Source organism: Lithobates pipiens, unplaced genomic scaffold (assembly GCF_037356315.1).
Source record: "Lithobates pipiens isolate NorthernLeopardFrog02 unplaced genomic scaffold, aLitPip1_a1.2 Scaffold_18, whole genome shotgun sequence".
NCBI lineage: Eukaryota > Metazoa > Chordata > Amphibia > Anura > Ranidae > Lithobates > Lithobates pipiens.
Genome location: NW_027507758.1, coordinates 468,013,376 through 468,028,648, shown reverse-complemented (window position 1 = coordinate 468,028,648; position 15,273 = coordinate 468,013,376). Strand labels below are relative to the sequence as shown.

Here is a 15,273-nt window from a genome sequence, read left to right as displayed (position 1 = left end):
GCGTGGTCACGCCCCAAGTGGCTCTGGGTGGTATTGAACTCATGACTGTCAGTTCATTATCTCCTGTTTTGCCTAAGGCTCCAGTATTCCTGTGCTCCAGTTACAGCGTTCCAAGACTGACTCCGGCTTCTGACCCTGGCTCAGCTTATCGTTTATTCCGACTTCTGGAATCCCTGACTACGGCTTTACTTCGACTATCGCTTGGCTATTCCTGTCAAGCCCCCGTGCACAGATTCACAGCCCAGGTAGCTTATCTCTTTGTTACCGTGGGCTGGGTGTATTTGCAAGGGTGAGCGTACATCTCTGCACCATGGACTCCAACCTAGGTAAGCCCTCACACTACCACACATATGGACAAAAGGGTATATTTGGATGTCATGAAGAATTATTACTAGAAAGACCATATTACATTGAAGAGGGGCTCAGTTGTTCTGAGAAATACTGAAACTGAATACCTGGTCATTTACCATTCTGGCTGGTGCATCTGTGGGTATATGTGGGCTTGACAAAATTTAATTTTATACATAGATATTTATGTGTAGCCTGGCCTGACTTGAGTTGTGGTTGTGGTGTAGCTCCAAATAAGGTGCATGCATGTCCATGGTGCGATGTGGTGCAATTTGCGCCCATTCAAAATGAATGAGTTCAAATCAAATTGAACTCAATCTTATAAAGAATCATGTTCATCTTCATCATCATCTCATCTGAATGCAGTGCAGTTCCTATGTGATTCACATGTGATTCATAGTGTAAATCAAGGCTTACAGTACACCTTTTGAATGCAGCTTGGGCTTGTGTACCAGCTCTATGGAAACAACCTATTACCCCATCTATTTCTTTGTGGCTCAATAAAATTAACATCATTGAACATACTGTATGATACATCTTACAGCTTTCCTTTATCAAAGGGAAGAGAGGTTTCATGATATCTGGTATCCGTGGTCAAATTTTTCATGCTCTTCAACATATCAGGAGCTCATGCGCCCCTCTGATCCAGAACACCCTGTGAGTGATCTTGGTCAACCACCTGATTCTGATCAGTGGATTTCCAATCAGCCCCAACTGGGCCTTTTCTTTATGCTTTATTGGGTCTGGGCCAAACTCAGCTATTTCCCTCTACCCCCTTAACATGCCTCCTTCCCTTTGTCCTCTGGTCCTCTTGGGGACCCCCCTTTTCTTCTTTTTTTTTTCCTGTGTCGCTCTCCCCTTGCTTCTTTTTTCTTCTCTCTATTACTTCTGGTGAATTATTTTGTACCTTTAACATATGTAAAATGTTTCTATGGAAGACAGTGTGGATTTGTGGATTTTGACTTTTGGTGGTCAGCTAGCTAAGGAGCCATGCCACACTCATTTGGGGATTTGCCTCCATTGCTTAGCACCTTTGTTTGGTATGATACATTCTTTGATAGATGACTTTGACCTCATGGCATGTTCTCTATCTGAATAACCAAGATTTCCCCATGGGTTTGATCTATTTAAATCATCAATTCATTTTATTGGTTTCTACTGTATATGCACTTTGTGATGTACTATCGGTCTATTACTAACTATGTGTAATAATGCTACTATAATATGAATTTGATATAATAATGCTACTATAATATGAATTTGATTGTGTTATCATACTTTTTAATTCTGTTCATTATATATTGACTTATTATTAACTTATTTATTGTACTGTCTCCCTGTGTGTTGCCAATAAATTATTATTTTATTGATTGATTTAATTGACCCTAAGTGTCTTGTTTCATATAAAGTCCAGTTGCTGCCCCCTCGTTGTCCCTTTTTCCCTTCTTTTTGTCCAAGTTACTGTTTGTGTATGTTTCTGTTTTTCATTGTTACTTACTCCCTCACCTGTGTGTGAGTTGTCTAAAACTGGTTATATTCTGGACGTTGTGATTGTTAACCTTTGTCTTTCCTTAAAGCGGTAGTAAACCCGCAGATTTATTTATTTTTTTAAAACCTGTAAGGCAAAAGGCATATTGAGCTAGAATTCTAGCTCATTATGAAATACTTACCTTAGAACGAGGCATTGGCAGGTGATATCGGTCCATGCCGAGGGAGCTGACATTTTCCCTCGGCATGTCTTCTGGGTATTGGGGCTCTGGCGCTGTGAGTGGCCGGAGCCGCGATGTCGTCACTCCCGCGCATGCGAGCGGGAGACTTCTTTCCGGAAAGGTCCGGTGTCTACCGGAACTTTCAGCTGGCAAATTCAGAGTGCATGCACCGCTGAAGTCACAGGAAAATGGGTATACAACCACTTTAAATAAGCAGAGTGTGGTCTTAAACAAACACAAACAATTTTAATATAGTTTTACTTTGTAGAACATTAGGTATAGACATGTCAACATATAAATAACACAATGTTTGGGCCTCCAAATTGGTTGCTTATACACCTGCAACACAATGCGAGGCAGATGTGACTTATAATATTTTGGGGTTCCCGACATACAGAGGAGGCAATTCGAATTTTGTAATTTTGTAATTGATCTTTACAGACAACACATACCTGTTATCAGTACTGGAGTTTTTAAAGACTTTAGCCCTTTTTAAGTGAAGACCTACCCTTCACCTGGCACATTTTTAGGCAGTAAATCTTACAATATGGATCAGTATGGTACCGTCATTACTCTTTACCAGCTGCTGACTGACAGACCCTGCTGGGTGCTTTAATTTTAGTTTCTGCACATACTATGTATTCCCTAGCCACCTCTGATCTTGGCAGGCTTTCTCTATTGCAGTGTTAAGCAAACACTGTGCAATACACTGTTATGATGTTCACTGATCCACTTCGCTTGCAATGATCACTCATTCACAAAGTGTTGCAGCAACAATAAGTCTCCTTATGGAGCTGTCAGATTCAGCTGAATGCAGGTGATGTTTTTTGTGCTTGGATTCAGGCCACAACTACATAATGCTTCTTGTTGCTTAACAGTCAGGATTCCCATACCTCCGATGTCTAAGTTATCCTTCATTACCTCTGACTTTGGCTGTGTTGTATCTTTTGAACTCCCTCTGCTCAGACCACAGAAGCAAGTGCTTGAGCACAGTAATAAATAGGCCTGTTGCTGATCTGATTTTAAATTAACAGGTATTTCTTGTTCATACATCACGGGGCACAGAGTTCTATAAATTATTTAGTGGGTTAGATAGTAACCATCAGGTGACTGAACACTGGTAAACCCTAATTACAAGGCGAGTTTCTCCCCTATATAACCCCTCCCATATGGAGAGTACCTCAGTTTTTTTGCCAGTGTCTAAGGTGGTTGGTCACATTGAAGATGTGCTAAGAAGAGAGCTCTGTTTGATGGTCTCTGCAGGGGTCTAGGAGCTATACAACCGTATCCATGCCTCAGGCCAATAATGACGCCTAAGATGGATGGTACCCGGGCCTCGTGAAAGAAGAGATAAGGTTTTGCCTGTAATGTCTCTCTCTGAGGACTGGTCTCTGGGATCCAGCACTTTGGGGCACAAATTAAAAGTTGCTCGAAAAGTTTCTGGCAGAGTCTTCTATGGGTCCAGGGCAAAAGATCCTGTAGGTAGGAACCCAGAACCCTGAAGGTTGAAACAACATTACCCGCCATGTTAGGTGAAGGTTGGATATGTCTGTTCGCAGCAGTCCTGCGGCGGGGCTAAGGTAAGTGAAGACAATCCTAAGTATACACCTGATGGATTATCTTTTATGAGCAGTTTGCATGTCTTACCTGTTTTCTACCACAAGAGGGAGTAAGAGACATACCTGGTGTATAATTACATGCCTTCGAGGATACACGCTCAGTGAAGCCGGTCTGTGAAGCCGCTCACCTCCTCCGCTGCAGACTCTGCCACATGATCTTAAAGAAGGGATGCTACAAAGTCTAGGGGGTCCCACATAGTCCTCTGGTTGTCTCCTTTCTCCCCCCCCTCACCCCTAACCCCTCAAAGCCTGGACAGTTCTGAGGTTTTACCCGCTCCTACCCTGGATGATGTGGAACCCATGGAGATCGGGTCCATCCGGTCCAAGCTGTCTAAGGGAGATAGAGAGTGGAGAAGAGGCTGTGGTGTAAGAGGGCACCTTATCTCTCTATTCCCAACTCGTCCACCTCGGCCAAAGTTTCAGCAAGTGGGTACTACTAGGATCCTTCCTGCTACCCCTGAATCTCTGCCTGCTATCCAGCTTGAAGTTCCTGTGTCCCCAATTGCAGTTCCTGTGTCCCCGCTTGAAGTTCCTGTGCCGGTGTCCCCGCTTGCAGTTCCTGTGCCAGTGTCCCCGCTTGAAGTTCCTGTGCCGGTATCCCCACTTGAGGTTCCCGTGCCCATGTCCCCACTTGTTCCTGTGCCGGTGTCCACACTACCTCCTGACTGTACGTATGCCTCAAATGGCACCATAGTTCATAAGCAGGACCTGAAGACTTTCGAAAGAGCCTTGCGAGCGACGAAAGTCTCCCCAGCTGGAACTTCTAAAACAAAGAAAGCCCAAAGGAAATAGGCTGTTCCATGCTCTGAGGGCATTCCTAAGGGGAGGGAACTGTCACGATCCCTACCGTGCCTTTTTGACAGCCAGGCGTGGTCACACCCCAAGTGGCTCTGGGTGGTATTGAAATCATTACTGTGAGTTCATTGTCTCCTGTTTTGCCTAAGGCTTCAGTATTCCTGTGCTCCAGTTACAGCGTTCCAAGACGGACTCCGGCTTCTGACCCTGGCTCAGCTTATCGTTTATTCTGACTTCTGGAATCCCTGACTACGGCTTTACTTCAACTATCCCTTGGCTATTCCTCTCAAGCCCCAGTGCACAGATTCACAGCCCAGGTAGCTTATCTCTTTGTTACCGTGGGCTTTGTGTATTTGCAAGGGTGAGCGTACATCTCTGCACCATGGACTCCAACCTAGGTAAGCCCTCACATTACCACACATATGGACAAAAGGGTATATTTGGATGTCATGAAGAATTATTACTAGAAAGACCAGATTACATTGAAGAAGGGTTCAGTTGTTCTGAGAAATGCTGAAACTGAATACCTGGTCATTTACCATTCTGGCTGGTGCATCTGTGGGTATATGTGGCCTTGACAAATTTTAATTTTATACATAGATATTTATGTGTAGCCTGGCCTGACTTGAGTTGTGGTTGTGGTGTAGCTCCAAATAAGGTGCATGCATGTCCATGGTGCGATGTGGTGCAATTTGCGCCCATTCAAAATGACTGAGTTCAAATCAAATTGAACTCAATATTATGAAGAATCATGTTCATCTTCATCATAATCTCATCTAAATGCAGTGCAGTTCCTATGCGATTCACATGTGGTTCATAGTGTAAAAGCAGTTTGCATGTCTTATCTGTTTTCTACCACAAGAGGGAGTAAGAGACATACCTGGTGTATACTTACATGCCTTCGAGGATACACACTCAGTGAAGCCGGTCTGTGAAGCCGCTCACCTCCTCCGCTGCAGACTCTGCCACATGATCTTAAAGAAGGGGTGCTACAAAGTCTAGAGGGTCCCACATAGTCCTCTGGTTGTCTCCTTTCTCCCCCCCTCACCCCTGGCCGCCGCACACTCAGGGGGCATGCTTTTATGGCAGATTCGGTGGGGAAGGAGGGGGCGTGGTTGCTAGCGCTGTACACGTGCGGCGTGCACAGCGCATCAGTGTGCTGGCATGAGGTGGGTGTTTTTAAAAGCCCAGAACACCAGAGCCCTGTAGGTGGTGGGACACAGAGCTGCAGGAAGTAAGTATATCGGTGGGTTCGTATCCAGGCATATCTAAGCCCATGTACACACGGTCGGAAATTTCCGATAGAAAAGGTCCGATCAGATTATATTGTTGGAAAATCCGATCGTGTGTGGGCTCTATCGTACTTTTTGCGTCAGAGGCTCCAACGGAAAAAAATTGAGGGCAAGATCTCAAATTTTCTGACAACAAAATCCGATCTGACTTTTTCCGATCATTTGTAGAGAATTCCGATCGGACAAAGTGCTACGCATGCTCAGATCAAAGTACCAGAGCAAAGCTATTGGCTACTAGGCTGAACGTAGTCCCATTGGAACGAATGACCGTCATCACGTTCATAACGATCAGATTTTCCGACAACCTTGTCCGACTGTGTGTATGCAACACCAGTTTCAGACAAAATCCGTCGGAAAAAAATCTGACGGATTTTGTGGTCTGAATTTCCGACCATGTGTACCAGGGCTAAGACACCTACTCGGCATAAGGTTGTGCAGACTAAACTAATAATAATATTGTAAGACTAGGCACAACATTGATTGCATTTATACTAGTACCCCTGCTTTTGTCAGCTTAGGACTATGTCTCCCAATAAGAGGGCTTTAGGGGCAGTTAAAAGAACCTAAATCTAAGGGTCCTATCCCCCCGAAAGACTGGAGGCAGCCGCACAGGATAAGCCATTGCCCCTGTCAGTCTTACAGCATCTCCCAACATTGCAGCCCTGCATAGGTCTTTTAAAGACGGTTGTTTACATTTGCAATGTGTGGTGCACAGGAGAAGTTAGCTGCTTAATTGCAGCATTCTCACAAGAGGGCAGAAATCGAGGTAGTTCCCCTTTCCCTGCCCTGAAACCTCAATCAAGAGAATCAACAATCTGATGATGAAAGATCAGAGGCCTCACAAGCTCTGAAATTGGAGCTGCAATATTTTACAGAGATTCATGCTGGGTATAACTTATCCTCAGCCTAGACGGCCAAAGCCTGTGTCTCCTACTTGAGTTTTCTTCTTAAATTCCCATAGATTTTGCGTACCTTTCCAAGTCCGTCCATTACTACAAAGAGGAGTAGAACCTCCACAAGGTCCTCATGCAGGTGCTTGCTTACAAACTAGCCAAATGCACAACTGCTGAGATGCCTACAGCCACATCACCCTGAAAGCTCCCAATCTCATCTGATCTCAGAGGCTAAGCAGGGCTGGGCCTGGTTAGTACCTGGATGGGAGACCGTATGGGAATACCAGGTGCTGTACAAGGTTCTGTGCACATTATTGCTAACACAAACAGCTAAACGCATGAGTGTGGGAACACACGTCAGTGTAGGATAACTTCTTTTTATCAGTCCACATATTTGCATAAATTACCTGAGTATTGGAATGTACAAGATGCATGTGGCAGAACATGTATTACATGTTTTTTCTGTTTGTGGTGGACTTATATAGTCGCATGAGAATGCTTGGTCGTTAGGTGTTTATTTGCGCAGAAAAGCCTAAAAATCACATGAATGCCTAAAATTGCATAATTGCCTAAAAATGCATAAGTGCCTGTTTGCATAAAGATACAGCATTGCATAAGAGTGCTTGACCCCACAAGAGTCCTTGTTTTCCCAGGGATACTTGCTCACGCAGAAAGGTTTTTTTTCACAGAAATGCCTAAATTGCATAAGAATGCTTAGGTGCATAAAGATGCTAGATCACACAGGGGTGCTTGATCTAACAAGAGTCTTTGATTACTCAAGGATACTTGGTCACACGGATAAGCTATTTTTTTCAGAAATGCTCAAAATCGCATAAAGATGCTTTATTGCATGAAGATGCTGGATTTCACAGGGGTACTTGATCACAGAAGAGTCCTTTGTCTCACAAGGGTACTTGTCCACACAGTAGATCTTATAATGCATAGAATGTTTGGTCACATAAAAGATACTGAATCGCATAAAAATGCATGATCGCCTAAGGTTGCATGATCACCTTGATTTGCATATTTGCATAATGAGGCATGTTAATTTAGCCTCCTTAATTATACAGGATTCCTTATGTTCACATAGGAATACGTGTCTGCCTGGATACAGGATGTGTAGTCTTGCATTACACATTCAGAGACGCATGCTTGCAAGGTGCCTGTTCCATAGCACACGTGTTATAGGTATGCATTTGTACAGCGCACACTTTTTATGTTTTAAACATATTGTAGAAAATTCATGCTTCCATGAATGCACGCTTCTTTTGAGGCATGTTGCGTTAACTCTTGCCACTTAAACATATGGAGAATAGTTTGCATATGTGTTTCCAGAACTTGTCTGCATTTCACAGGAAAACAGCACCTCTTCTGGTTGGTAGGCTTGCCCTTGTGGTTTGCCACCATGCTCAAGTATTTTATAAACTGCTAGGGCTTGCCTCTAGTGGGTCTAAAGGGCTCAGGGTATAGCTGTAATGGCATACCAAGACAGTCTGCCGATAGATCAGTCGGTAGCTTGGCTGGACCTGTGTGTGTCCAGCATGGTCTTTATAGCCCCTATGGAGGCTAGAGTATTTGAGGACATAGCCCAAAGCAGGGTATCGTTTACCCGAGTCAAAGGCCAAGACCATAAAGTTTTGGCCCAAGTGGGAAAAGCAAGGGATAGACCTTCCATTTGCCTTTGTATGAGGTTGTTCGGGAAGAGGGTAGCCTCATTTAAGGCTGTTCCTTTCACCCAGTTTTCACTCAACGCCATTACTGAACAGCATACTGTCTGCTTGGAGCAAGAGGATCCAAACCTTAGTTTTTCCCAGGTGCCTGACATTAGAAGTACGTAGGAGCCTCAGTTGGTGGTTGCTAGCCAAAAGTCTACAGGAAAATCCTTTACTCCTGTAGCGCCGGTACTCCTAAATAGTACACGCTATGTCTGCAAATTTCGTTTTTTCCCAAGACTATAGTTGAGTCTTGGGGTTAATTGTTCGAAATTGTAGTTTTGGCAATCAGTTTGGCTGGGCTGTACTAATGTTCTGCCTGGTCATAGGTGTAGTTAGCACCTTTGACAGGCATTGGAACGCAGTCTGGTTGGACGTATTGGGTACCAATCTCTCTCTCGGTGCCAATCAGTGGGTGCGTTGTCTTGCTGTGTATTCCGGGAGAGGGTACTTAAGGTATTGAAGTCACGTGGTTCTGGGTTCCGGTCCAGAAGTATGTTATGACTACATGGTCCTGGTCCTCCCCAGAGGCCCTCAATGCCTGGGGTGCGGATCCATCCGTTTCCGAATCTATGAGCTGTCTAGTCCGAGGCACAGTAACTGGAAGGAGGATTCTAAAGTGGTCCGTTGCCATTTCGGGTTTTGGAGAGGCCCAGCAACTCGTCATGCAACCAGGGGAGGACTCTTCGGAAGAGGGCCATGCACGAGGCTGGCTGCTCGGTAAGAGCCAGGATGTTGAGCTGTATGGGCACTTATTGAATCCACATTTCTTACGGTATCGCCAGACCGGCTGCAAGTTTGAGTCATGTGTCGGCTGCTAAGTCCATAAACCAAGATTTATCCGACAGTGGAAATATCCAGTTGCGAGTGGCTAGTCCCTGGATTACTGAGAGAGAGACATTTATTAAGTGTCAGCAGTTTCAAAGTGCCTGAGCTTCCATACCTATACCCTCTATTCCCAACTGAGAGACTGTGTTTCTGTTCAACGTTTTAAGCAAATAAAAATTCCAAAAGGAATTCAAGTGTCGGTCTCTGCAGTTATTGGGCCATCAATCTCGGGAACTCCTAGACAAGAACGACAAGCTACAAGGCGGAGGAGGTAAATGGTAAGCCCAAGAAAACCAGCCGCTCCTTCGGGGGTCAGTGCTACTGGAACTGGAACTGGTGACTTGAAGCTACAGTGCTTCCAGTCACCAGAAAAGTGGTAACTATGGATACCAGCCTTATAGGCTGGGGTGCAGTCCTAGAAAAGCTTTCACTCCAAGGAAAGTGGTCCAAACCGAAAGGTTCCTGCCCATCAATATTCTGGAGATTCAGTACGTTTGGCCCTCGGGGCCTGGACTTATGGGTCACAAGGCTGTCCTGTCCTGAACAAGAGTAAACACTGTTTATGCAGCCAGACATTGCATATCATAATTTTAGAGGTGCACATAAAACAAGGGCCTTTATTCTGTGTGCAACATCGCTGCACTCTTTATGCAGTGCATTTATTATTGAGAAGTGATACAAAAAGACTCTAATATAGGAGTACCATTTGCATCAATTACATTTAGAATGATCACCTAAACAACCAATCACATTGCAGTTTTCTAGAATCAAGTCATTCACAGACGATTTCTGATTAGTATGCAAGGACATTTTGCGCATCATTTTTGTGATCTAAATTAACTTCATGACATTGTTTAAAGCAGAACCCGAGGTAAACATCTCAAACACATCTGAAAAACAAATATGTTATTTCACCTATCAAAGGATTTGGAATTCCGTACAGTGTTGTGAATTAAACACCTCTATCAAACTGCACATCCAAACTGGCGCTGTACTTAATTCCTGGTTCAGCAATGTAGCTATCTACCTCACCTCTCTACCTTCAGACTGCTTTTTGGGTAATATATGATAATCACTTCTGTCCAATGAAAAGAAATTTGACTCAGAAGATAGTAATGCTAACATAGGAAATACAGTATCTCACAAAAGTGTGTACACCCCTCACATTTTTGTAAATATTTTATTATATCTTTTCATGTGACAACACTGAAGAAATAATACCTTGCTACAATATAAAGTAGTGAGTGTACAGCTCGTATAACAATGTAAATTTGCTGCCCCCTCAAAATAACTCAACACATCAGCCATTAATGTTCAAAACGCTAACAGCAAAAGTGAGTGCACCTCCTAAGTGAAAATGTCCAAATTGGGTCCAATTAGCCATTTTTCCTCCCCAGTGTCATGTGACTTATTAGGGAGCAGGTGTGTTAAATTTGGTGTTATTGTTCTCACTCTCTCATACTGGTCCCTGGAAGTTCAAAATGGCACCTCAAAGCAAATAACTCTCTGAGGATCTGAAAAAAAAGAATTGTTGCTCTACATAAAGATGGCCTAGGCTATAAGAAGATTGCCAAGACCCTGAAACTAAGCTGCAGCACGGTGGCCAAGACCATACATCGGTTGAACAGGACAGGTTCCACTCAGAACAGGCCTCGTCATGGTCGACGAAAGAAGTTGAGTGCACGTGCTCAGCATCATATCCAGAGGTTGTCTTTGGGAAATAGACATATGAGTGCTGCCAGCATTGCTGCAGAGGATGAAGGGATGGGGGGGTCAGTCTGTCAGTGCTCAGACCATATGCCACACACTGCATCACATTGATCCGCATGGCTGTCATCCCAGAAGGAAGCTTCTTCTAAAGATGATGCACAAGAAAGCCCACAAACAGTTTGCTGAAGACAAGCATACTATGGATTACTAGTAGGGATGGCCAAACTGTTCACCCGGCGGTCGGTTCGCAGAGAATTTTGCGTGTTCGCGATTCGCCCGATCGGCGGACTATTGCCGCTGTTCGCCCAGCGGACATATGTGTTCACAGTGTGAAAGAACTGACCCATGATGACACATCATTCGTGGGGTACAGGACAGCCAATTTAGACATTTCAGCACATAGACAATTGGACATTCCCCCACCTTATAAATAGACCCGATCTGGCGGCCATTTTACATTCTGTCTTATGTCAGTTTAGGGACAGGACGCTGTGTGGAGCAGGGAGAGACTGTAGTGACACAAATCGCTAGCTATTAGGTCCACAAAGGTCATTTTAAGGACTGGTATAGGTGTACAGTATATAGGGTTCTGGTGCACTGCTGTACTGGTGATTGCTGAGTGCACTACTGACTGATTCTGCAGCTATCTTTTGTCAGTGTAGGGACAGGACGCTGTGTGGAGCAGGGACAGTCAGTTTAATCACTAGCTATTACTATTAGGTCCACAAAGGTCCTTTTAAGGACTCGTATAGGTGTACAATATATAGGGTGCTGGTGCATTGCTGTGCTGATATATAGGGTTGTGCACGTATAATATACTTTCTTTCAAATATAGAAAGAATATTATACTTGACTGCTGCCCGATTCTGCAGCTGTCTTTTATTAGTATAGGAACTGAGGGACAGTCTGCAAATCACTAGCTACTTGGTCCACAAAGGTCATTTTAAGGACTGGTATAGGTGTACAATATATAGGGTGCTGGTGCAAGGCTGTGCTTCATATTACTGCCCTATTCTGCAGCAGTCCTTTATGAGTGTAGGGACTAAGGGACAGTCTGCAAATCACTAGCTACTAGGTCCACAAAGGTCCTTGTAAGGACTGGTATAGGTGTACAATATATAGGGTTGTGGTGCACTGCTGCTGACTGCTGCCCTATTCTGCAGCAGTCTTTTTATCAGTGTAGGGACTGAGGGACAGTCTGCAAATCACTAGCTACTAGGTCCACAAAGGTCCTTTTAAGGACTGGAATAGGTGTACAATATATAGGGTGCTGGTGCATTGCTGTACTGGTGATTGCAGCTGTCTTTTGTCAGTTTAGGGACAGGACACTGTGTGGAGCAGGGACAGTAAGGCCGCGTACACACGGGCGGACTGTTCGCTCAACTTTGTCCGCTGAACAGTGTTTCAGCGGACAGTCCGCCCGTGTGTGGGGCTTCAGCGGACAGTTTCAGCGGACAGTTTGACGGACAAAGTCTTTCGGAAATTCCGAAAAACTGTCCGCTGAAACTTTGTTTGAGCGAACAGTCCGCCCGTGTGTAGGCCACTTTCGAAATGAGCAAACTGTTCCCGCTCGGAGGAAAGTCTGCTCATTACGAGCGCGTCTCCAGGTAGGCGGGGCCCGCGAAGGAGACGTCGCGGGCACCGCCGCCTGGAATGGACTTAAAGGGGAACCCCAACGCCGAAAAAAATCGGCGTGGGGGTCCCCCCAAAGTCCACAACAGACCCTTGTCCGAGCACGCTACCCGGCCGGCCAGGAAAGGGGGGCGAGCGAGCGCGCCCCCCCTCCTGAGCCGTACCAGGCCGCGTGCCCTCAACATGGGGGGTGCCTTGGGGAAGGGGGGGCCGCGCGGCCCCCCCACCCCAAAGCACCTTGTCCCCATGTTGATGAGGACAAGGGCCTCTTCCCGACAACCCTGGCCGTTGGTTGTCGGGGTCTGCGGGCGGGGGGCTTATCGGAATCCGGGAGCCCCCTTTAATAAGGGGGCCCCCGGATACCAGCCCCCCACCCTATGTGAATGAGTATGGGGTACAATGTACCCCTACCCATTCACCTGTAAAATAAAAGTACCCAAAAAAAAACACAACACACGAGAAAAAATATTTTATTGCACAGCTCCGGGGGTCTTCCGTCTTCGGGGGTCTTCTCGCCAGACTCCTCCGCTATCTTCGTGTAGCTCTTTTGCTAGCGGAGGAGTCCGGCTTTCTTCCTCCCTGCCGCCGGCCTCTTCTCCCGACTTCGGGGGTCTTGTCCCCCTCTTCGGTTCTTCTGCCGGGCCACCGTGCCTTCTTGTAGCTCTTTTGCAGGCGGTGGCCCGGTCTTCTGTCGCCGCTGTCGCCGTCGCCGCCTTCCGTTCTTCTTCTTCTTCTTCTTCTTGTTCTTCTCCAGGAGATGTTGACACGTCGCTCTCTCCGGCCGGAATGCCAGAGCCGCGCTGAGCGGTCACTTATATAGTGACAATGGGGCGGTGTCACATGGTATATGTCACATGGGTTGGTCACATGGGTTGATGTCACATGGGGACTATGACATCATAAGGGGGCGGGGTCACCATGTGACCAACCCATGTGACATATACCATGTGACACCGCCCCATTGTCACTATATAAGTGGCAGCACAGGGCGGCTCTGGCATTCCGGCCGGAGAGAGTGACGTGTCAACATCTCCTGGAGAAGAAGAAGAAGAACAAGAAGAAGAAGAAGAAGAACGGAAGGCGGCGACAGCGGCGACAGAAGACCGGGCCACCGCCTGTAAAAGAGCTATAAGAAGGCACGGTGGCCCGGCAGAAGAACCGAAGAGGGGGACAAGACCCCCAAAGTCGGGAGAAGAGGCCGGCGGCGAGGAAGAAAGCCGGACTCCTCCGCTAGCAAAAGAGCTACACGAAGATAGCGGAGGAGTCCGGCGAGAAGACCCCCGAAGACGGAAGACCCCCGGAGCTGTGCAATAAAATCTTTTTTCTCGTGTGTTGTGTTTTTTTTGGGTACTTTTATTTTACAGGTGAATGGGTAGGGGTACATTGTACCCCATACTCATTCACATAGGGTGGGGGGCCGGTATCCGGGGGCCCCCTTATTAAAGGGGGCTTCCGGATTCCGATAAGCCCCCCGCCCGCAGACCCCAACAACCAACGGCCAGGGTTGTCGGGAAGAGGCCCTTGTCCTCATCAACATGGGGACAAGGTGCTTTGGGGTGGGGGGGCCGCGCGGCCCCCCCTTCCCCAAGGCACCCCCCATGTTGAGGGCACGCGGCCTGGTACGGCTCAGGAGGGGGGGCGCGCTCGCTCGCCCCCCTTTCCTGGCCGGCCGGGTAGCGTGCTCGGACAAGGGTCTGTTGTGGACTTTGGGGGGACCCCCACGCCGATTTTTTTCGGCGTTGGGGTTCCCCTTTAAGTCCATTCCAGGCGGCGGTGCCCGCAACGTCTCCTTCGCGGGCCCCGCCTACCTGTACACGCGCTCGAAATTGGCGGACTTGCCTCCGCCTTACGTGGGCGAGTCCGTTCATTTCAAAAGTTGAGCGAACTGTTTGGCAAACAGTTCGCTGAAACAGTCCGCTCGTGTGTGGGCAAGTCCGCTCATGCAAATTTTGAGCGGACTGTTGCGGCAACTGTTTGACGAACAAAGTTTCAGCGAACAGTCCCCGCGTGTGTACGCGGCCTAAGTTTAATCACTAGCTAGCTATTACTACTAGGTCCTCAAAGGTCCTTTTAAGGACTGGAATCGGTGTACAATATATAGGGTGCTGGTGCAGGGCTGTGCTGCAGATTACTGCTGGTTCCTGCAGCAGTCTTTTATCAGTGTAGGGACTGAGGTACAGTCTGCAAAACACTAGCTACTAGGTCCACAAAGGTCCTTGTAAGGACTGGTATAGGTGTACAATATATAGGGTTGTGGTGCACTGCTGCTGACTGCTGTCCTATTCTGCAGCAGTCTTTTATCAGTGTAGGGACTGAGGGACAGTCTGCAAATCACTAGCTACAAGGTCCACAAAGGTCCTTTTAAGGACTGAATGTAGGTGTAGTACAGTATATAGGGTGCTGGTGCATTGCTGTGCTGGTGATTGCAGCTGTCTTTTGTCAGTGTAGGGACAGGACTCTGTGTGGAGCAGGGACTGTCAGTTTAATCACTAGCTAGCTATTACTACTAGGTCCACAAAGGTCCTTTTGAGGATTGGTATAGGTGTACAATATATAGGTTGCTGGTGCATTGCTGTGCTGCAGATTACTGCTCGTTTCTGCAGCTGTCTTTTATCAGTGTAGGGACTGAGGGACAGTCTGCAAATCACTAGCTACTAGGTCCACAAAGGTCTTTTTAAGGACTGGTATAGGTGTACTATTTGGTGTGCAGTATATAGGTGTGTAATACACGTATA

At 46.5% G+C, this 15,273-nt stretch overlaps 1 pseudogene; it reads left to right on the top strand.

The window, feature by feature from the left end:
- Positions 1-6,836: 6,836 nt before the first annotated feature.
- On the top strand, positions 6,837-6,955 carry LOC143990758 (5S ribosomal RNA; annotated as a pseudogene).
- Positions 6,956-15,273: the final 8,318 nt, after the last annotated feature.